General features: G+C 36.9%; 1 protein-coding gene across 1 annotated transcript in view; it reads right to left on the bottom strand.

The window, feature by feature from the left end:
• agbl4 (AGBL carboxypeptidase 4) overlaps positions 1-25,422 on the bottom strand; it is a 348,143-nt gene that overhangs the window by 179,626 nt on the left and 143,095 nt on the right. The window lies entirely within an intron of this gene.

Raw genomic sequence — 25,422 nt, 5'->3', positions numbered from 1 at the left:
TTGGCTGTTTTGTACATTGACAATCAGCTTAAATTTCACATCATAATGGCTTAAGCAAACCAAAAAAGCTCTCAAAATAGTACACAGTACAAAATACATTTGAAATAATGCTGTTTTAACACATTCAACTCAAACAGACAAACATCCATACATGTCGCAAAGAACCCCATTAGATTCCAGGTTAGCATTTAATAGACTGCGTGTCTCCAGTTTCTCCATACATTTTCTTAACCTTGCACATGACTTCCACTTTCAAGACTGGAAGGGCCAGTCACGGCTGCGACGATGCTGATATTGATTGGTATTTTAGTATTAAACAAGCATTCTGGTTTTGATACTTCTCGTGATGAATTCTAATGGATTTTTTCCATTGATCACATGAGCGAATATAAATGGAGTTTCAAGCTGTAGCAGCATTGGCAGAGACACGCTCACGGGTTCTGACAGAGGCCTTGCAGCTTCCCAAAAAACTCAGATGCCCTTCTAATCTTAAATGGAAGAGCGCACCAAGCAGCCAAACAAAATGGGCTCATATTCAACACCCTGCGGGCCAAGCAACGCTGGATCTAACCCGAATTTGACCCTCTCTGGGTACAGCACTAAATGTGTCAGGATAAATGACACTCATACTCATTCCCGTACTATGCTTTTAATCAAACCCTGTTATAATTAATGCCACACTCCATTACCCAAACAAATATCTTTTTCAAGGTGCTAGTTGCCGCATAAGTTCTCCTGAATGACGTGATAACAGGGGGCATCCTAATTGCATCTGTCCCGAAGACGCTGCCATCTACGGGCACAGATTTATCCTGAAAACCTCTCCTGTCCAACAAGTCCATAAAATATTTTATCACTCTGGTGCTGGCTAACTTTAATAAAGCCAATGTCCTTGAGGGATTGCCCAGGGGAGAGATGAAGCCTCTCTCTCTAAGCAGCAGATGCGGTTCTTCCAAGCAGGGGTCCTTATCACAGCTCTACTTAATTACCTGCTCTAATTTCAACAGTTTTTAAAATGACCTCCGCACTAGCACATGACAGGCTGCTTTAATTAAACAAATGAATTCGGTGCTTATCTAACAAGATCAAAGCGCTCATTTGTCACAGTGATAGTTAAGAATGCTGATATTGTTATCTGGACGGGACTGAGTTTTTGCCACACAGAACGACTGGTGATCGCATCTTAAATGAACGCGATAATACAGCCAAGATTATGAATGCTTGTACCATCAGATTAGGAGAAAAAGACAAAAGCTGTTTATGTGCTATGTTTTTCTACTTGTACATTTTCACCGCAAAGTGTGAAAAACAGCTCTGAATTTATGAAATATGCTGGCGACACAGTGAAGGCAAGTTTTAAACGTGTCAGATCTTTCATGCACTGTTTATATAAAGTCCGTGGCCACACATAAAATCTTTCAATCTGTTTTTCGGTCAATATATCACTCTCTTAACCAGAAGGGAAACAAGCATTCTAAAGCACGCCCCAATATGGATATATCCAAACACTGGTAATGTCACACAAACACATGCTCATCCTGAAGTTTCTGACAATGTTATGAATCATAAATGCTGCCAGACACAGTGTGACCATGAAAAATAAGAACTAGTGGTGAACAAATCGTCGTCTTTCGCTTCCATGCATTGATTTGTAAAGCATGTGACTTGATTACTTGTCTTACATTGTGTGCAACACAACAAAAAGAAATATCACTTCCATGCTAATCCTAGTATATTAAATATCAAACATGAAATGAGAAGAGAGTGGAAGTTGAGAAACATTGCATATAATATCATAAGCCCCACATAAGCCCCATAAGTTCTACAAGAAAAAAAGATGTCGCCCGGTTGTGGGTTTGAATAAACACAATGAGTGAAGATTCTGACTCACTTGTAATACTTAAAAACATTCGGATTATCTGAATAAGACACAAGCTATACTAGTATAGTCAGTCTTAATGTGGAGATACCAAGGGTGAACAATATCCAACAAGGTAAGACCGATTTGAAAATATAGCATACAAACGAGTGTGACTTTAAGACCACAGAAGCATTCTAACGCAGAGTATTCCAGCCGACACGGTACAATGCAAACTACTGTGAATAAATTTCAAACTACGAGCGCATTAGTGTGTTCTCTTCTGTCTGTGTTATCTTCCACAGCACGCCTAACACAGCTCAGCTCTACCATAACTGCATTGCCAATGGATTGCCGCCCAGAGAGAACACAACATCTGTGTGATTTTACCACTAAATAGAATTAGCATTCTGTCACACGATCTAACTAAACATTAGCATAACTAGCACTGCATAGTCATGCTGTTTTACTAGATTATTTAAACTGGATGCTACATATATAGAGCTGTTTTTTTTACTAGGTTATGCAAACTGGATGCTACATGTATAGAGCTGTTTTATTCAAACTAATTTGTTGAAATGTAACTATTACAAAAAAGTACCACAATATTGCTATAACAATGTTTTTGGGAATTACCATGGTGGTAATAAAATGGTTCAAAACTAAAAATAATTCAGATCAAATAGATAAAATAAAATAAAATAGAACCATGATATTGACATAACAAAATAGCATGGTAATACCAGTGTTTTCCCAAACAATTTTAGGACTACTATGGTGGTAATACAATATAAACAAACAAACAATAAATAAATAAAAACAATTTTGCCATGATTACCATTTTTCTACTTTGTAAAATACTGGTTCTAAAAACACTATATCAGTGGTTTTCAACCTGTGGTTCGCCGTGGTAATGCAGGTGGGCCGCCAATTATTTTCTGTTCATTTCCAGTCCATTCTAGGGCTGTGTGATTAAAAGAAATCGTCATAAAATCACGATTTGAGCGTGTGCGATTTCTAAATCGCTTTATAGCACGATTTTCCGCGGCCCTGACCTCCCGTAGTGTGCTATCCAATCAGAATGCATTGCGCCTAGCGCGAGAACAGAATAGACTGGGCATATGCCTAACTCCAGGTTCACATACTGTCTGTGATGCGCATTTTTTTCTGAGCCCATGTTAACAGATCAGAGCATTCACACTGCACGCGGTAAAAGGCTAGAAATAAAAATATGCGAAAATAATTCATATCTAACACATGAGCATAGCGAGAATTGTGAGTGCACAGGACGCAGTTTAAGTGAGAGGAGACACGTTTTTAGTGCGCACACTCTCTCCGCGCAGAGCAGCGTGTGTCTGAACAAGCACGTCTGGTTTTGTGACAGAGCAAAGGAAATCTGCGTGCGAACAGAGAGATTCGCACTCGTGCATTATTTTAATGTGCTTTCGCGTTATATTTATGCGCTCTTGCTGCTGACCGCATACACATACTGTATACACCTGACCTGAGGCACCGCTACAATTAATGAGCTCTATGAACAATGCATGGCAAAAAAGAAAAAAAAATCCCTGTGTACGGGATTTTTTTTTTTTTTTTTGCCATAAGTCTATACATTTTGTTACATCTTTACTAGTGATAATTTTGACTTATGTCTGTTCTAGAGACGTTACAACTTTTTTATAAAGCTCTAATTGTTTTTCTTTTGGAAATATGTTTCAAATTAATCCTGAATGCATTTATGACTGTAAAAGTATATCGGTGTGTGTCACAATCGCAAAATTGATCAAAGAAATCACGATAGTTTTTTTTTTTTTTGTCCATATCGCACAGCCCTAGTTCATTCAATAAATACAGTTAACAATCTAGCTTCTGAGTACTAAGTTATTAACCCAACAATAGCGGGGTCAGTAATTTTTTTTGAAGTGGGCTGCGTAAACATATGTGTGTGGTTGTGTGGGCCGCGAGTTGAAAAAGGTTGGGAACCACTGCACTATATATTAATATTGGTAAATAATCATCAGCATAGCAATTTCATTGAAAAATCCAACTGAAAAAAAAAAAAAATCAGAATTGCTTTAATATATGTATATGTATATGTATATGTATATGTATATATATATATATGTATATGTAAATGTATGTATATATATATATATATATATATATATATATATATATATATATATATATATATATATATATATATATATATATATATATATATATATATATATATATATATATTATTTTTTTATAATTGTAAAAAATCTGGTTAACATTGGATTTTAAATCCCAGATTTTCAGTGTTAAATGTTAAATCCCACTGTAAGAAAAAGCTAATTAGCAGTAGCATGATATAAATCAAAGCCCTATAGCATTACCATTTGATGCCATCAATGAATCAAGCAACTGCCACATACTTTTTTTTTTTTTTTTTTTAAGGGTGTTATCATCATCATTATGATCCAAACGTCTCAAACAAAGGATGGAGACACGTAATCTGTAGAACACCACAGCGTTATCATGTTAATAATCCACAACAGCAGCTGAGGACAGAAAAACAACAACAGCATGACAAATAATACCTGCTTGACAATGCACTCGAGACACTTTACTGCATGATCAAGAGTCTTAATGAGCTGGCCGAGGAGATACCTGGTTGGCAAATAGAGGGAGAGAGAAATAGAGAGAAAGTCAGACAGGGAGAGAGAAAGAGTGCCAGTTTGACTGAAGACTCCCTCTCTTCAACTGCATGCCGGAGGGTAGAGCTGAAGTCTCTTCAGGAAGCAGCAGGCTGGATCTATGGAGGCACCTCTCTGAGACACAGACATCTGCAGGCCTGACAGCCTCTGACAAATGAGATCCAGTTAAAGCTAAACAGCTCACTCTCAGCACCCCTCATCCCAAATGAAAGAACCCCAACACGCACACACACACACGCGGGCAGGCTGAAGACCTGTCAAGCACGCAAGAAGACTGGATAGCCTCCGGTAACAATCTCACACATTCAGTGGTGGAGGTAGCTAGGGGGCTACACCCCAACGCAGCATCCATCTGTATGACCGATCAGAGACAGCGACATGGGAGAGAGAGGAACTCTGTGCTAAGGACTGATTTCTACACATTGTTGTTGGTGGCTAAGGTGTGAGAAAAGCTGTCATAACAGAAGAGTGCAGGCTCTGCCTGTCGCTGAGCTGTCCTTGAACTTGTGAAAGTGCAGTTCCACACTCGCCAGAAACATGACATAGCATAAGCCCTACGCGCCACGGACGTCCCATCACTGTCACTCTTTAGTGCCACTGAATCGCAATAAGTGGCCAAAAACAGGAAGTGATGTCATGAGGAATGCTTTTGAAACACTACAGTCGCTGGTCTCTAGGGGTCAGGGTTCCGCTGGTTAGCATGGCACTTTTTTACCTGCTGGTAGAGGTTGGAACTGCACAGTGAGGCCTAAAAAGACAATTTCTTCATTGACAGGCATTTAAAAGACTCTGCAACTGTATATTATGGCAAAATAATTTTAACATACACTACTGTTCTGGGGTCAGTATTTTTTTTAAAAGAAACAAAGAAATCAACAAGACAAGGTGCATTAAATTGATCAAAAACTACACTTACATTACTGCAAAAAAAATCCCTCAAAAAAGTGGAATCTATTCTACAGAAATGTAGTACAAGCTTTTCAAAAACATTGAAGAAAATATTGTTTGTTAGGTATCGTAATATGAAGACAAAACTCCGATTATCAAACTATACTATATATAAAGAACTACACAAATTATTATTTTGCTACACCATACATGAAAAATTACCATGAGTCCAGATGGTTTAAAAATAATTATTTAAAAAAGTGGCTTGGAAAAGTCAAGTTAAGTCTGAGAAAAGCTCTATATAACTTTGTTTGCAGATGCCACTTGGTTTGATATTATGTAACGAATACAAGGAATTTCAAAAATGTTTTAATGCGACTTAAAAAAAAAAGTGTCTTCAATACCTAAAGTATGCCCAGAAGTTTCCAAATACTTTCTGGGGCCACTGCAGGCTTTTATATCAGGTGCAAATCTGAGAAGCGGACTCTGATTACCGAGGATTAGGAAGAGGATACACAGTGTTTGTGAACCAATTTAAAAAGTCTGAAGCTTTTTATCCCACCTTGATGACACATATCTATGCATACAGATGCATTCATCCATTAAAACCAAGAGGATAGAGATCCAGATGGAAAGATGTTCATTCAACACTCATGCTATATTAGAGGGGGATTAGATTTGTCACCTCATCAAGTCATGGGAGGACATGGAAGGAGTCTCCTCTGTGAACTTTTCCCTCTCCTTCTCCTCTTCTCCCTGCTCATGTGAGCTACTTATACAGTAATTCCCAAAGACTGATCCTCACCTACCCTTTCCCTCTCTCTCAAGGGCCACTAACTGAAGGAAAATGGCCTGTGTAATGTCCTCCACTCCGGTGTGGATGGTTGATTACAGGTAAATGGAGTTTGCAAAAGCAACAGGAATTATTCTCTGACTCATGTGGCCATTAGAAGTAAGGATTACAAATTCAGCATATCCTTGAGGACTTTATCATAATAAAATCTTCCTTAAGAGGCTATGGTGTAGTGGCTACGGCTCAGGGCTTGCAGCCAAAGGTTGCTGGTTCAATGGCTGTGAGTCAACACCGTTGTGCACTTAACCCAAGGTTGCTCCAATGGTATGTTCCTGAAATACATCCATAGTGCTGTTCTATGGCTATGCTGTTTGGAAGTTATAGAAACTATTTCAGAAGGCTTGGTCATGTGCTGGCAAAGCAAGCAGACGCAATAGTCTTTGAGTAAGTGTGATTTACAGTCTCTATATTTTTTTTTAAAGAAAGGAGTCTTTGATTAATAGATGCAATAGAACAGCTTTAAAGGGATGGTTCACCCAAAAATGAAAATCCTATGAAATGAAAATTCTCAAGTTGTTTCAACCCAGTATTAGTTTATTTCTTGTGCTGAACACAATAGAAGATATTAAAAGAAGAAGAAGAAGAAGAAGAAGAAGAAGGAAATAAAGTTGAGGGTCCCCATTGCTCCATAGTATTTTTTCCATACTATGGAAGTCAATGGGGACCACTAACTGTTTGGTTACCCATATTCTTTGAAATATCTTCTTTTGAGTTCAACAGAAAGAAGAAAATCATATAGGTCTGGAATAACTTAAGGGTTAGTAAATGATGACATATCCCTTTAAGATTAGTACAAAATAGGCTAAATAATAATAATTAAAACTTGCCCCTTTTAGGCTTGCAGTATATTCATTTTCCAACTGCTTGTTTTCTTTATAAAAAAAAAAACTAACACTAGCCTCTCTATTCTTTTTAATTCTATCTATTGTTTTCTTTTTATTTATTATACAATTAACAAAAATAAAAGGCCTCTAACACTAGCTTGCTCTATTCTATTCTTTATCTATTCTATCTGTTTTCTTTTTATTTATTATAAAATTAACAAAAATAAAAAAGGTCTCTAACACTTGCTTGCTCTATTCTATTCTTTTTTTCTATTTATTTATTATATAATAGATAAAAAACACCTTGCTGTGTGTACTGCGTTAGACTAACTGAGACTTGTCATAGCACTTGCGTGATTTCTTAATGATTTGAACAGTATGCATACACACAAAAAAACCTATACACAGTAAGTAAATTATATGTAAATATATACAAAATATAATAGATACATTATAAAAGCACACTGGAGTCAACTGGAGTTGTTTTTCATGCAAAGAGGATGTTTTGTCAACATTTATTACTAGTGGAAATAAACAATTCTGCCAACTAATATAGTTCATTAAACTAACTGTAGGCAGTTTATGGTTACCAAGCAACACAGCAACTTGGAGCATTAATATAGAATTCAATTGATGTGAAATGATGCATATACTGTAGCTTCAATTTTAAAAGAACTTCTAATGTGGGGCATACAATCAGAATCAGAAGTATCGGTTTTTATAATGAAGAAGACCATTGAATTGTATGGAAAATACTCATTTTAAATGACTTAAACTGAGGTTGACTCACAACTTAACAGTGCATACAAGAGGCACATTATTTTTTGCAAAACTTAAAACAAGAGTCTGAATACATTTAGGGCATCATCTCCATAACATAACAGGCCATTTGGAAAGATAAAAGACAAATGTCTTTCATGGTAAATTTCAAAGGGAATTACTGTGCAATGTGTATCACTAATCACTCTCTCAGCCAGTTATGAACTCGCTTAAATATTACAACAGCTATGCAAAGAGCGACTTATCGCCCATCATTAACCACTGACAGAAACAGAAAGAGAGACAGTAGAATTTAATGGGAGTGACTGGATTTACAAAAACACACTTCACAATTCAGAGTTGTGCTGGGTTTGTAGACACCTGCGTCTAATTCACGAACCACACACAAAGTCATCATTTTTAAATTATATTTTAGGACAGCATGCTTGTTTCAATGCAAATTAGGCCCATAATAAATTACACTTTATTAAAAAAACAGACCTGAACAAATAGAGGATCATAACCGGTGCGTGCGACAGGTGTGATTCATTTTTAGTAAATAAACTACACTATGTATGAGCATATTTATGAGCTTGCATGTGTGCATTTATTATTATATAAGTGCAATAACTGGAGAATACAGCATACTGCACTTCTACATACAGTGAGAGACACATCATTACGAAAGACATTAAGGAAACCAGGGTGCGAGCAGCATGAGATGCTCATACACACTCACACACAGCACATACACACACCTACCAGGGGCCCCGCATGCCACCACTGTAATGGGTTAATCTGCGGGCCTCTGATGGAGTGCTCTCTCACACACTCAATGGCCCAATGATCATTTTAATGGACTCCAGTCACTCTCTGTGTCCTCTAGCAAAGACATCACACAGAGCTATCTGTTCATACGGCGGCATGGAGCAGCGACGGAAATAGAGGAAAAATTCCACCCTTTTTTCCCCTTCATTTTTTCACCTCTAATCACAGCCTTAACACTTCCAAAGTAATATCTCTGAGTTTCAGAAACTGTGCCTACGTGACCGCAGCTCAGATGAGGAGGGGGTTTCTGGGAGGTGTTGAACCTGGTCTAATACTCTTTGCTGGATTGGTGAATCCATCTTAATCAGCGCGGCTCTCTACCTTTTGCCAGAGCAAACGGTGGAGCTATTTCAGAGCCAGCGCTAAATATCACACAAAATAATGAAATATTATCAGCTCGCAAACAATACCAGACATTCAGCATTGACATTCAGATTTTGCATTATTTTTTTGGAGCAAACAGAGGTCCTTTAAAAAAAAAGGCATCGGATTTTAGGTATTGTGTCATTTGTTGTGTGTAAAGGGCTGGTTTTCCTGAAAGCAGACTGTGTGATTACAAGATCGTTTCATCTAGTAATTTTAAGCAAAGATTTAACGGAGCAAAATTTGGCTGTATTGTGAGGGAGTCATCAATCTTTCCCGCCTCTTTAATTACTTACAAAACACCCATATAATTATTTAAACACAGGTTCACAAGAAACAGCCTCCTCTTTCTCCCGAACTGACTGCTATCATCGGGTTGGACATTTTATTCTGGAAAATTTGTATAAATGCCTTGGTCAAAACAACTGTAACTCCTCTATCAGACCTTTGTGTAGACATGAGGGGAAAAAAAAAGTTTCAGAGTTTTGATGAATTTTACAACATACAGAAAAATCTAATCTTTTAGGGCAAAATAATGATAGGAAATTTAAGATTATATATTTTTTTAATCCAGGCAACTTTAATACCAAATCAGGTATTGTTCGTATGGAACTAAACAAAGTATATATAAAATATAAGAATTCAGACTAAGTCAGACTAAGGTTATATATTTGGCTGTGCTAGACACATTTCATATAAAAAATGCATAACTAAACAGAGACTGCCTTATTGCATTCTTTCCCATTGTTTTGTAATTTCAAAACCAGGGAAAAATGCACATTCTGTCCCTCCCAATCACAGCTACATTTTTCACCAGGAAAAGGCGAAGAAACGGCAATAAAAAGCAAAAAAAATAGGTTCAAACCCCCCACCCCCCACACTTCTTTTTCATTTCCAAGGGGAAATGTAGTGAAAGACAGAAGTGCAGGACTGTAATATGTTTAAGTGGGTCTGTAGCTTTGGGCTGGCTGTGTGATCCAGCCACCGACGGAGGGTCAAGCCACTGTAATACTCATTCAGTGGAGACGCAGAGGATGTGCTGTGCTTATAATGTTTGTTTTTGGGCTAGACAGTTACTTTCTTTCTCATATCAGCTCTGGGTTCAGAGTGAAACAACACCTCACAGAGTTACCAGACTTACCAACTTTTTTTGATAGACAAAATAATAGAATGATAGATAGATCACAGTCCTCCATCGAAACAGCAAGTCTAACACACATATGACCCACCTGCTGCTCTTGAACTGACAATCTCTCAATCTGTCTCTTTCTCTTTGTCTTTCTATCTCTTTTTCACACCCATGCCTTTTGTTTCATTAGAGCACACAGATGTGCTGATGCTTACCGAATTACAGACGAGTGTTGCCAACCCAAACCAGATGGGACCAATCTATATTCAGATTAGCTATTTCTCTTCATTCATAATAATCCACACTGTTACCCTTCGGTTCATGACAGTTGGCTCACATCGACCGCCTGGCGCTCCCTTCACCTTTGTGTCCAGCCATGATAACCCAAAACAGGCAAATTACGTAAGTGTATTATCATGCATATTCATCTGAAGAAACTCATCTTAGGCTGGGCTATCATATTTAAATATCACTGAGCATCATCAAAATCTGAAATGCGATCAGTCAACAATAAGGTTAGAGGCTACATCTAATTTGCATACTTCTAATATATATACTAATATATATATATATATATATATATATATATATATATATATATATATATATATATATATATATATATATATATATATATATATATATATATACTAATATATATATATATATATATATATATACTAATATATATATATATATATATATATATACATATATATATATATATTATATATATATATATATTATATATGTACACCTTTGACGTATTAATTTCATCACTAAAATCTTTATCTTACACAGAGGAGAGTGAGGAAAGACACCAAACATACAACTTTCTGCATATGAATGGCATATTATGTATATGATTATTTACCCTAAAAGCAATAAATAAATAAATAAATAGTTACATTTAGTTTGATTTAGCTCGTTTGTAATACTAATAATAATGATATTTACTACTAAATTATTATTAAATAAATAAATAAATGTACTAATAATAATTAGTAATAGTAGTTCCAGTAGTATTGTTTTAATTATTATTATTATTATTATTGTCATTTTATATTTATTTATATAAGTTGATCTTGATTTTAGGATCAATAATGCTTACTTCTGGAGTGCATCATGCTCAAACTTTGAATGAGCAAATTTAGTAAAAAGTGACTCTTCCTGACTATTTGGAATGTTTAATTTTGGGAATCATTATTCCTAATCTAGAAGGCTATTAAGGATGCACTGCATGTAGATTAGGATGCAGCCTTTATGTTTTCTCCTGGTCAGCAGCTCTCCATGATGAATTAGGCACAGAGACAAACTGAACAGATAATGTGAACTGGATGGCAGCCATTGCTTCCTCAGACATTCTGATTCCATGTAATTTGATTGGTTGCCCGCATTAATTCAGTCAGGCTAGAGATTTTTAAGATACTCAGTCCGGCTCAGCTCCAGACTGCATTTAATGCATTTCTCTCTCAAACACGTGCAGCCTAGCATGACTGCATATCATATGCTGAGACAAAAACCCATAAACAAAATTCTACTGAAAAAGGCACAGTTGCAGAAAGATAAATGTGCAAGTTAGTTGTGTTCCACACTGTATGTGATTTCAAGTTTCAATTATGGTTCATTTAAAACCTAAAATTTCACGTTTAACAACAAAAAAATAGTTTTAGATGCTTGTGGTTCATTCCCTTTTTATTGACATGCGATGCAGTTTGCACAATGTATTTGAAGTTCAACACTAGCAGACATTTAATTGCTTGTTTGCTGTTAGTACAAGATATCTGGCTAAATAAAAATACTCAATTTAAAGGAATATAGCTGCTGAAATCATCCCAAAATTACTTTTATAGACCGATAGCTTCAGGGAGCTTCTCCATGCCAAGCGTCAAAGAAATGCATTATCAATTATCATTGATTAGCTGTTGCATTCCAATATAGATTACATATTCACGAGTTTCAGAGGTCCAATCAAAGGGATTCAATCCCCTGAAGCAGCAGGACTAATGAGGAACAAGTTGTGAAAATCTAGCTTGCACCGGCTTGCGGTCTGAGAGAGGGCTACTTTTGGTGGAGAGCAGGAAGAGAGGACCGATATGGGGAAGAGAGAGAAAAAGAGGCGGAAGATGAGAGGGGAGAGGAAGAATGGAGGGATTGGGCATCAGCCGATGGATGCAATTAAGGGGAAGTAAAATTTCTTTAGGATTCATCTTCAAAAGCGTGTGGAAATGCATGGAGAGGTCTGCGTTCTGCAGATACAGGCCGCAGCTTTACTCTGTGTCCCACCACTCAGCCTGTTGACATAGCAGTCTTTCTTTGCTTTTCTTTTAATTCGCTATGCTTTCTGTCTGTCTCTGCTGAGAAATTATCCACTCTCCGCCCGGATTTTCTCCATCTCGTCCGCCTCTGACAGCCGCGCTTTGTGGAATGGCTGTGATATTCGCAATCCCCCAGCTGGGGTCAGAGGTCACTTCACAAGCACAAGCGTTCCATCTCCTCTCAAACTTCCACGCCAATCAACTTTGAGAAGACGATACCCACAAAGCCTCTTCTCATTGCCAACCCCCTGTGGTTTATTAGATTGGAGTGGGAGGAAGAATAAAGCAGGTAAAGAGGCAGGTACGGCTGGAGCTAATAGTGAAAGCAGCATACAGTAATCATCAGACTGTTGGCCGCAGAGACGCAACACTCAAATAGTTCATTATAACATGACACAACCAATTTGTAGCAGGGGCGGCAGCAATCTCAAAAATCTCCCCTGACAAAAGCATTTAGATTAGACTAGCTTTTCAACCAGGAGAGCACTGACACGAATAGCTCTGCTCAACTGGGGGAATGGAATCTGTTTTAATTCTCCTCCAGGCAAACATAAAACTGTCCAGGTAAGTCGTATACAGAGAGGGAGAGGGACAATTTCACCCCCCAAAAAAGATCTCTTTGTCTCGTATTTGTGCTGCGCTAAGACTATTCATCTATTTGTTACATTTCCTTCCATTATTTCTCTTATAATCTTCCTTTACTGGCTCAGCTCATGAATGCTAATAGCTCTCTTGGAACAACATCGCTGTGTAGATTATTTCCGACCGGAGAGCGACTTGCTCTTTTTTTTTCCTAGGCGATTTTAATACACATGTGAATGAATACTTCTAGATGAAGCTGGTGGGTGAAAATGGAGTGAGGTGCTATTTCATCTAATAAATATAATTCCGTAATTACATTCTGAAAGAAGTGCTTAGACCCCGCTGGCTCTAAAGAATCTCCCAGAGTGCAAGACCACCGCTCACATCTCAGCCAGACCTAATGAACTCCAATACTGCGCCATCAAATAGATTCTTTACACTCCCTTTTTCATTTTATAGTTACTCTATTCCAACTCAGACACACACACACACAAAAAAAATGCAAAGCAGATGCTCTGTTGCTCAGAATAAGGGCTTAGGCCTTCGTGTCTTATCACGCTACATGCAGAAGCCCCAGTCTGATTCCTCTACAGCTTGTGTTAGGAAAGCCAAATTCTACAAAGCAGCATGAAGACAAATTCAGGAAGGACCAGGGGGAAAGGAAGCATCTAATCCTGGAACACAAACATCAGAAACAGAGAAAAGACATGTTGGTAATGTCTGGCAGGGACTGGGGAAATTCAGCAACAAAAGAAAGAGGCGTTAGTTTGCTAATAGCCCTTTAAGTGTCAGTGTAAATATTTGTGGATTTCCACACACAGTGTTGGTCAAGTGTCCAAATGCTAAATAAATGAGCTTCTCCCAGTAGAACTGAAGCATCAGCCCTCAAATGCAGGTCACCGGGGACTTGATGCGTCAGGCTCCGTTCCTATGGCTGTTTTCAAGAAGAACGTATCTAAGGGACTATTTGTTTATTCCATCAAGAAAACCGCACAATGCAAGCTTGGCGTATGTGACTTAGTGTTAAAAAGAATTTATGTTTGTGTGGTTATACAATGCAAACAGTAACAATAATGTATGAGAACTGTTTGCTCACACAAGTGTATATTTAGACTTTAAACAACATAGTACAGTGATACGTAATGTGGGTGGCTGCGAGTAGGGTTGTTTGCCGTTTAGAATTAAATTGAGAATGCCACCGACATATAGTGCCATTACACTTTCTCTCTACTACTTAAATACTGATGAATTATAGACAGATTCTGTTCAGGGTGGTTGATTATTGGCCCAACTTAAAAAGCAATATAATATGAGTGCACTCTGCTTATTTACAGCAACATGATGGACAGAGATGCTCTTGGATCCATGTGTGACACCGATTAAGTTTAGTGAGAGTTTAGGCCAGACTAAATCAGTGGCTTGATTTGTTTGGATATGAATCCTTAGGCTCGGTTTTATTGCTCAAATTAGCTGAGCCGGTCCTTGTCCTGTATGCCCTTAATTAACAAGCCTTCAATTCCCCTATTAATTAGAACAAGCTATTAGCTATTTTACATCACTCTTCATTTGTAGACAATTAAAAGACCAATTATTAAAAGCAAGCCACACGGTTAATTGTGCGAGGGGATGGGCAGCTGCATCAGTGTGAAGATGCTGGAGACCTGACAGAATCAGAGCGGAAGATTTCTTTGAGCTTTTCATTCCTGATGCTGCAGAGAAGACTGTGTGAATGATTATGTAAAGAATAATGTGCAGTCTGATGATCATTATCACTGATTATACTGTCAAAGAATATTTTGCAGTAATGATTGACATTGGAAGAAAAAACAAACCAACGGTAATCTATACACTAATATATTAACACCACTTACCTGCTATGTGCAAAGTCAAATCAAAACCGTAACACTGATGCTTTCGTTTGGCAACTGAGGAAACACTGAAACACAATTCCCACACATACGCATCTGCAGCTACCAATTTGTTATACTTTGATCACTAACTAATGTTAGCCTGAGGAAACTGATGGGGAATGTTAAAAGTAAGTGCTTTTTAAAGATTTCATCAACATCAACAGTATGTGAAGGAGATATTCTGTTTCTACAACTCGCATATTATGCTTGCTTAATTTTAAAGAAATACATAGGTATAGAAAGCTTACAGAAATATAGAACGCATTATCAGATTCTTGGATGCATTTTCAGGGGGCAGGTATAAAGTCTTAGGTTTTTTATCTGACATAAATGTCACTCTCTTGCACAAGGCCATGAGGACAAAAGATACACAAGACTTATCTAGTATCTTTAAAAACAGTACTCTTAAATTCCAGACCTGAGACCACTCACGATCACATAATACAGCAAAAACATTACCAATTTTTCCTGCATCACGATCTACACATACTTTTCAAAAACCTAAGTGCTAAGCAATGGCAAAACTAAGATTAATCAGTCTAATGCACTGCACTGCAGCACAAATGCATTCCCATTTAGAAGCGGATCCCCTCTTGGCCACTATAATCAAAGAGCAATGTAAGCCATTACGAAATTACTTCCATCATAGTTTCCGTGCCAAGCTTTTCTGTCTCACATTGGCATTCACTGTGTCAGATGTTTGGAGCGACCCTCAAAACTTTGAGCCATAAACCACGCCGACACAGAAATCCAGTGTCAGAGTCTCTTGAAAGGGACAGAATGGGGACACAAAACAAAATGGCTTTTCAGTCTGATGGCAAATATAAAAAAGAAACTCAACGAACCCCACACTGTCCTATCGTTCATTGAAAGCTCTTGTAAAAAGGTAGAGGAGACTGTTTGTTTTTCATCTTTTATGTGTGTGTGTGTGTGTGTGTGTGTGTGTGTGTGTGTGATGTACAATGAGGTCCAAAAGTCCACTAGTGGAATCAACTTCTACTTTGCAGCTTTCAAATTATATTACCAGCATAATAATTTATATTTCAAAGTACAAAAATTCAATTTACAAGAATTATAACTATATATATATATATATATATATATATATATATAACTATATATATATACTATATATTCATCATTTATATGCATTAACATTTTAAATGTATATATCCAGAATTAGAACTACATATTCACAATTTAAATTATATATTCAGTCCTATTCAAATATGTTCAGATTTACGTCTATATAGTCACAATTTACATTGATATATTAAGGTTTGTATCTATATTTTCAGACTATAAATTCACAATTACTTCTAAATATGTACAATTTACATATTAATATATATAACGGGCTGAACCCAGCATTTTTTGGGGTGTAGGGAACACAAACTCCCTATTAAATACCAATTTTCCCTTAATGAAATTATTATTATTTAGTAAGGTAGTTATTAAGTTTAAGTATGGTGTTGGATTAAGGGATCTAAAATATGGTCATGTGGTTTATAAATACTAATAAACAGCCAGTATGCTAGTAATAAGCATGCTATTTATCAACTAGTTAATAGAGAGAATAGCTCCTTAAAAAAGTGTTACCATAATTATTTACTTTTTATAATCTTACACAGAAACTGTTATATATACGTAAACAAAATGAATAAACAAACTGCTTGACAGCCCAAACAGCTCCTTTAGGTCTACTAACTCTGGATGGAGAAAGACGGAGAGCAAGGAAAGAGTTTCCTCTCCTCTAAGGTGAGCTTCCCCTACCCACAGCTTAACCAATCAGACTCAACAGCAGGAGCCCAGTGATTGACAGGGCAATTACCGCTAGCAGCCTCTCTGGTGGATCCGGAGACATCTCCAAATACAATTTCACTATTTTGTTACATCAGACCTTCACAGGAAGGATTTAGTACAAAAGCAAAATTGCCAGGCGGACTCATGGTGGAGCAGTCCTGCTGGTGGAAAACTTCCATAAGGTGTGTGTGTGTGTGTGTGTGTGTGTGTGTGTGTGTGTGTGTGTGTGTGTGTGTGTGTGTGTGTGTGTGTGTGTGTGTGCATGTTTTCATTCCACGCTTTTTTCATAAAAATATACCCTTGGCCAAGGTTATTTCCCACTAACCCCTGTGCTATTTTTAAAAGTGTTTTTCTCAATAATAGTTTTTCTCTTTGAAGAGTGATAGAACAGGTCTTTGCTGCTGGTAAGAAAAGAAAGATACCATTAGAAGTATCTCTTTAAATACATAAACGTAAGGACAGCATTGAGCAACTTATTATGATAATAAGAATGACTTTTTACAATGATACATTAAGGCAAGGTGAACGCTAGTCTTTTTACACTGTACACTAGAGGAGAGTGGGGTAAACTGTGTCATTTCTTTTCTATTCTTTGTGAAGTTTTCCTCCAGGCAAGGAGAAATTAGCTAGAATGAATAAACCTAATTTTATTTTAGAATGCATTAGAAGATCTTCAGAAGGATGCCCATATTCAAATAAAAATGTAAGTAGAAATACAAACCAGATTCCAAAAAAGTTGGGACACTGTACAAATTGTGAGTAAAAAAGGAATGGAATCATTTACAAATCTCATAAACTTATATTTTATTCACAATAGAATATAGATAACATATCAAATGTTGAAAGTGAGACATTTTGAAATGTCATTTTGTTATTTTGGATTTCATGAGAGCTACACATTCCAAAAAAGTTGGCACAGGTAGTAAGGAACAGCTGGAGGACCAATTTGCAACTTTTAAGGTCAACATGATTGTGTATAAAAAGAGCCTCTCAGAGTGGCAGTGTCTCTCAGAAGTCAAGATGGGCAGTGGATCACCAATTCCCCCAATGCTGCGGCGAAAAATAGTGGATCAATATCAGAAAGCAGTTTCTCAGAGAAAAATTGCAAAAAAATTGAAGTTATCATCATCCACAGTACATAATATCATCCAAAGATTCAGAGAATCTGGAACAATCTCTGTGCGTAAGGGTCAAGGCCGGAAAACCATACTGGATGCCCGTGATCTTCGGTCCCTTAGACGGCACTGTATCACATAAAGGAATGTTACTGTAATGGAAATCACAACATGGGCTCAGGAATACTTCCAGAAAACATTATCGGTGAACACAATCCACCGTGCCATTCGCCGTTGCTGGCTAAAACTCTATAAGTCAAAAAAGAAGCCATATCTAAACATGATCCAGAAGTGCAGGAGTTTTCTCTGGGCCAAGGCTCATTTAAAATGGACTGTGGCAAAGTGGAAAACTGTTCTGTGTTCAGACGAATCAAAATTTGAAGTTCTTTTTGGAAAACTGGGACTCCATGTCATCCGGACTAAAGAGGACAAGGACAACCCAAGTTGTTATCAGCGCTCAGTTCAGAAGCCTGCATCTCTGATGGTATGGGGTTGCATGAGTGCGTGTGGCATGGGCAGCTTACACATCTGGAAAGGCACCATCAATGCTGAAAGGTATATCCAAGTTCTAGAACAACATATGCTCCCATCCTGACATTGTCTCTTTCAGGGAAGAGCCAGTCCACATACTGCATCAATTACAACATCATGGCTGCGTAGAAGAAGGATCCGGCTACTGAAATGGCCAGCCTGTAGTCCAGATCTTTCACCCATAGAAAACATTTGGTGCATCATAAAGAGGAAGATCCGACAAAGAAGACCTAAGACGCTTGAGCAACTAGAAGCCTGTATTAGACAATAATGGGACAACATTCCATTCCTAAACTTGAGCAACTTGTCTCCTCAGTCCCCAGACATTTGCAGACTGTTATAAAAAGAAGAGGGGATGACCCACAGTGGTAAACATGGCCTTGTTTTTTGACATGACATGTTTTTTGACATGTGTTGATGACTTATTTTTCTCTTAAAATTTTACATTTTCTCAGTTTATCTATGTTGTATTCTGAATAAAATATTGAAATTTGAAACTTCAAAATCATTGCATTCTGTTTTTATTCACAATTTGTACAGTGTCCCAACTTTTTTGGAATCGGGTTCGAATACAGTATATATACAGTACTGTGCAAAAGTCTTAAGCCACTATTATTTTCACCACCAAAATTATTATTATTAAAAACATTATTTTTGCCATTAATTTTAATAATCCAGTGAGATTTTTGTTCGCACAAGGAGTCTAACAGCAGCCAGTGCTCCACACAGATATCTGATCTGAACATCATCCAGTCTGTCTGGAATAACATGAAAAAACAGAACAAACTCAGACAGACTAAATCCAGAAGAACTGTGGCAATGTCTCCAAGACACTTCAAGAAACCTACCAGCAAAGCACATTTAATGGCATAAATAATGTTTGTAAATGTAAACTGATATTTCCTACTGACAGACTACAGCCAAACATAGAAATAACTGACTTAAAACCATTTTTTGTTGGTGAAAATACTAGTGGCCTAAGACTTTTGCACAGTACTGTATATAATATATCTAAGTAATAATAAAAATAATAATAATATAATTTTATATGTTAGATTATAATACTACATTGGAATCAAGTGGTCCAAAAACATTTCCTATTATCAGTGTTAAAATGTTGCTTAATTTTTTTTTTTTTGTGGAAACCATTATATACTACCTTTCAATGCAAATTAATACTTTTATTATTTTATATACTTTTATTGTATTATGAAGCATTCAACTGGTCAACTGACAGTAAAGACAACATTTTAGACGTCCAATTTTTTCAGATTTCCATTTTAAATAAATGCTGTTCTTTTGAACTTTCTATAACAATCCAAAAATATACCATGATTTTCACGAAAATATTAAGCAGCACAACTGTTTTTAACACTGATAATAAAAAAAGATGTTTCTTAAACACCAAATCAGTATATTAGAATGACTTATGAAGGATCATGTGACACTAGAGACTAAAGAACATGGCTACTGGAAATGTATTTTTACCACTACAGGAATAAATTACATTTCAAAATAGATTTAAATAGAAAAAAATTATAAGCTTATAAATGTATTGTGCCAAGCAAGATTTTATCATAAACAAAAAGTTTATAATTTTTCTTATGTACATCTCTCAGTCACATGTAGCTGTACATAATGGGCCCTTTCTAAATATAAAGCCATGTGACGTACATTAAACACAGTTTGCTAGATTAAGGCAGTGACACATCTTACCCCGCTCTCCCCTATGAAAACCCGTCATTTTGCCTTGCAGTTCTCCTGCAGGCATTTGAATCCACATGAATTCACAAGTGACAGCTCTGTAGCTTTGTGCCAGGAGATGAAAAGCTCTGTTGCAATCACAGCTGCAATCCTTAACCGTTCTTTGAAACGACATCCAACGCAGGACTGATCGCTGCAAAAGTTTCTTGTTTTTCGGTGCGGATGGTGCACGCTCTTCTCTGACTCCACTGCATGCTGAGAGTGCCACAGAGCTCTCCGTATTCACAGAACCCAGAATGCCAGAAGCTCAGTGACACTCCATTCACTGCGCTTGCCGTTTATGCCGGCAGAAAGAAGCTGCTTGCTAATTCTCCGCTCTATCAGGCTAACAAATAAGCCCACACGGTGGGGGGTGGGAAAGGGAGGGGGGCACCGGCTCCCCTTTTCGGAGTTGAGAAGGTTGTCACCTTGGAGTGTGAATGAAGGGGGGAATAAGCTTTCCATAAAAAGAGATGAGAAAATAAGAGAGAGGGAAGATACACAGAGGCACTTCAGCAGAGACAACACAACCTGCATATTATTCTGAGCTAAACTCACTTTAGTGTAAAGTGAGTGCTAAACTCAAATCATTCTATAATAACTGAAAGGCATTCACAATTGTGAATATTATATGTGGCATAAAAGAAAATGTATATCATAAGAATACACAATTACTTTTGAATGGCTGTCAACAGAAAGATGTTGCTATAGTGTAGTGTAGTATATGTGACCATGCTAATCCACCCATTGAGCTAAACTTAGGCGATGTTAGGGCTTTGAATGTGGTCTCAGGACCGTCTTTCACACCACTGAGCAGTTCTAAAGTAAATTCAGAAGTTAAGAACAACAGGTTAACGGCATTTAAGACCAACAAAAAGATGTTGGGCTGTTGACACTTCTACACTGATTTAGAAACCTAATAGGGTTATATAAACATCAGTAGTTGTTAAGACCTATAAATATTTGGGAGTAATTATAGACGACATGTTGTCCTGGAAAGATCACATTGATGTTCTATGTAAAAAAACAAAGCAGAGAATCCATTTTCTTCGCCGTCTTAGGTCATTTGGAGTAAGAAGGCAGATTCTTTTGTTGTTCTATAGGTCTGTGATAATGAGCTTACTGCAATACTGCAACTCTATTTGGTATAAAAGTTTATCTGTTGCGCTAAAAAACAAGGTTTTTAATCAATTAAAAATCTGTTCAAAGATAGTAGGTCGGTCAGCCACTTGAGAAGCTTTATGATTCATCCTATTATAAGAACATGCTTAGGCTGGCTAACAATATAGCCTCTAATCCTATGCATATACTGCATAAAGACTTTGAACTATTACAGTCACAATGGAGGTATAGAGTTCCCAAATTTAAGAAAGTGAAGCTGAAAAATTCTTTTGTGCACCAGGCAATCCTAGCGCTGAACAAAAACACCTAATCAGAGATCGAGAGTATTGGGACGGTGTTGCAGATGTATAAATGTTGTATGAAATGTATAATTGTACTGCTGGAGTGAATGTCAATGTTGAATGTATGTTAAATGTTGTTGTAAACATAAATACTGTTATGCAAGAAACATTTCAGACACAGTCTGACAATAAAGTATAAAGTAAGTAAGTATCTGCTCTATAGTTTCCTTTTACTAACAAAACTCCCTTAAGAAAAAATTGATTGGTCTGGCTGACAGTCTTCTTTTAAAAGAAACAAGCAGCAGAATCACTTGAGAGAGAGAGAGAGAGCTGAGAGAACCAATGATGCAGAAGAAAAAGAGGTACAGTCTATCGTACAATAAGCACCCAGAATCTCAATATGGCCAAAGAATGGATCTAATGTGTCAGGAGGATCAGCAGTCAAAGGTCTCTCTCTCACTCTCTCTCTTGCTGAATACTAAACAGCTCTCAGTCCTGTGAAGAGCTCACAACCACTTCATCCTCCCACTTAAATGCAATAAGCCCAATGCATCAGTCCCCCTCACCGGTGCCAGCCTGCTAAAACACGACCACATGGGCCACAGCGCAAGAGAGTGATACCTATAACTAGTCCAAAACACCCATTAGGCTAACAACAGTCTAAGCCACGTACCCAGACCGCTCACGGACTGTCTGATGCTTACTGCACACAAATATGGCAAGCTGTACTCCGATTGGTTGGCCATGAGTCAGGATACACAGATTTATCTAAAGAAACAAAGCTGTGTTTAAAAGTTTGCTGGATTTGCCAAAATTTGGGTTCACGGGACAGAATCTTTGAAATATGTTTAAGAGATTTGTTTGCGCTATAGATGTATAGGTGTTTTTAATTTCTGAGTTGGAGGTGGATGTAGGCAGATATATCTATACTCCTATTCTACACATTTAACACCATACTTGTTTACAATTCAAATTTGCACACATCATACAGTATCTGTACATCATAACTGTCTATATTATATTTAGTTTTTGCTTTTTTGTACATTGTCTATTTTGTCTATTTTTATATTATTCTTCTTATCTGTGTCCTGTCTTGTCACCATCATTCGGTTGCAATGTGGAGCTTCTGTCACTAAATGTGTAAACATACCTGGCAATAAAGCTCATTCTGATTCTGATTTTGATATATATCTGTGTGGAGCACAGTGTCGGACTCCTTGTGCAAACAAAAATCTCACTGGATTAATACAATTAATGGCAAAATGAATGTGAATTGATGTAAACTGATGTATCCTACTGATATTTACCGTAATTTTATGAAGCTACGAGATTTTTGCAAAAGAAAACAAAAAGAATGAGCAATTTCTTCTACGGATACGCTGCTCCTTGTTTGCAAGAATGCACAAGTATGCATCTTCGTACTGTCGTGAACATGCATTAAAGACTCACAGAAGAAAAGAAATTGTTGAATAAAGTCGTTATTTTTGTTTTCTTTGTGCACAAAAGTATTGTCATAGCTTCATAAAATTAAGGTTGAACCACTGATGTCACATGGACTATTTTAACAATGTCTCACTACATGTCTACTACATTTCGAACGTGTCAGTTGCGTTAAAGGGTCCGAAAGCTCTCAGACTTCATCATTTGTGTTCTGAAGATGAACAAGGGTCAAGTTTGAAATAACATGAGGGTAAGTAGTTAATGACAGAATCTTCATTTTTGGTGAACTATTGTTCCTTTAAACACACTTTTATTTTATATTTTGATTTTATAGTTTAGTAATGCATCATTCCGATTGATTTATGAATAAGTTTGAGCAATAATTGATTCAAATTATGTGTGCAAGTAAAGTTTACTTTACACAATAGCAATTTATAACACAATAAATATTTTACAACTTAAAATAAATTAGAAATGTTACATATTTCTACAACTTTAGAAGACCTGGAAAATTGCTAATGATACTTACAATTTTACTATGAGTGTGGAATTATTGGAAAACAGTATGTGAACAGAGTAGTATGAAATAAAAAAACAATGATTGCTACAGTGAAGACCTGAATATGCCAAATTACATGTCTAGCTACACAAGACTAGGCTACTTCATATTAATGAGACTCATGATCTTCACGCAACTGCAGCAGACATGAGGTCAAGATAAAGAACAAAGACGGACTGTCTGAAATGATTGCTTGCCATCTTGTGTGGTGTAGCTCCAGGTGCTGTCAGATCTTCTGCTGTAAGATGTTGCTTGTCAGCTGTTATAAGCTGCTTCTGGAACTACCCTCACTCTGATAATTACTGCACCTGTTGCTGCAGAGGTGGAAAGTAACGAATTACATTTACTCGCGTTACTGTAATTGAGTAGCTTTTTTGTGTACTTCTACTTTTTTAAGTATTTTTTTTAATCTGTAATTTTACTTTTACTTAAGTATATGTAGTTTGAAGTATTGTACTTCGCTACATTTTAAAACACATTAATTACTGAGTAAAAAAAAAATCGCTCCCTGGAAGCTATGTCAGTAAATAATGGGCAGGAGGGCAAACTGGCGCTAAAATCACAAGAAAGATGCAGACGGACAAAACAGGCGTTAGTGGTGCAGACACCGCTGAAAACGAAACCCCGTCATATTCTGAAGTTGAACTTGAAGGAAATGAAGTGAACCTCTGCCCATATTTATACTCTATTATGCTGTGTATGCTGTGCTTGCCTAGGGAGACCAAACTAGCAGTTTATAAAATCTCGACAAGACATCAACCCCACGTAATGTAAAAAAAAAACCAACGGTCAAATATGTACTATTGTGTATTATGTATTGTGTTAATCAGCTACAAGTCGGCTGACTCGATTTTCTTCTCATACATTCCCGCAGCGTCACAGTGCATTTCCCTAAAGAAGCCGAGCGACTTCAATGGGGCTTTCTTTGAACAGTTTTTTTCTGTGCTCCGAAGCTAGACGGTCATTGGATAAATGCTGCGATTATGTCCCGCCCACGGACGCTCAGCGTCTCTGGAGGTGAATGAAGACTGGGCTTCCGCGTGATGATTGGAGGATCTGTCGATCTCCTTTTGACTGACAGCGGTCTGCACCATAAGAAGTCGGTGAAGCTGTTTCACGCTCAGTCCCATGATCGCGGATTTCTCAAGTGTATTCGAAAGACAAACTGCGGCAATATTTCTTGATATTTGTAAAATGCAGAACCACCACAAAATTGAATTGGTAACTAAGATTGAAAATGTGCGCGCGCACGCACGCACACACACACACACACACTATAGCCATCTAGTGGTTAAAGTGATTTATTACAATTTTTAAACTGAATTTCCCCAAAAATGGGCAAAAATCTTACATTAAACCTTATAAAATTATCCATGGTATCCCCATGTATGAAAGTTAGAAATCTGGGTCTTTTATGAAGTGAATTTTACCTGAAATGCTTTTTTCTTTTTTTGTAAAAAAAAAAAAGCCTATTTAAATAAATATTTATTTATTTATAGAAATGTAAAAGATTTAAATCCTCCAAAAACTGTACAAAGTTTAGTAAAAACATAAATGAACAGAGTAAAATTATATTTGTAAAAAATTTAAATATTTTACTATTACAAAATGAAATGTTATTGTCTGGGGTCAAAAAGACCCCGAGTGTCACTACAAATGAAGACCATCAGAGGGTTATAATGTAGGCCGAAAATGAGCTTCCCCTCTTTGAAAGACCAGCAGCCGCCAATGATATATATATATATATATATATATATATATATATTTATATATTTATATTTATATTTATTAAATATGTATTTATATTTATATAT

The sequence above is a fragment of the Carassius carassius genome, chromosome 21 (assembly GCF_963082965.1).
Source record: "Carassius carassius chromosome 21, fCarCar2.1, whole genome shotgun sequence".
In the NCBI taxonomy this organism is placed as follows: Eukaryota; Metazoa; Chordata; class Actinopteri; order Cypriniformes; family Cyprinidae; genus Carassius; species Carassius carassius.
The sequence above is the reverse complement of the archived record's forward strand: the minus strand, read 5'-3'. Positions and strand labels throughout refer to the sequence as shown.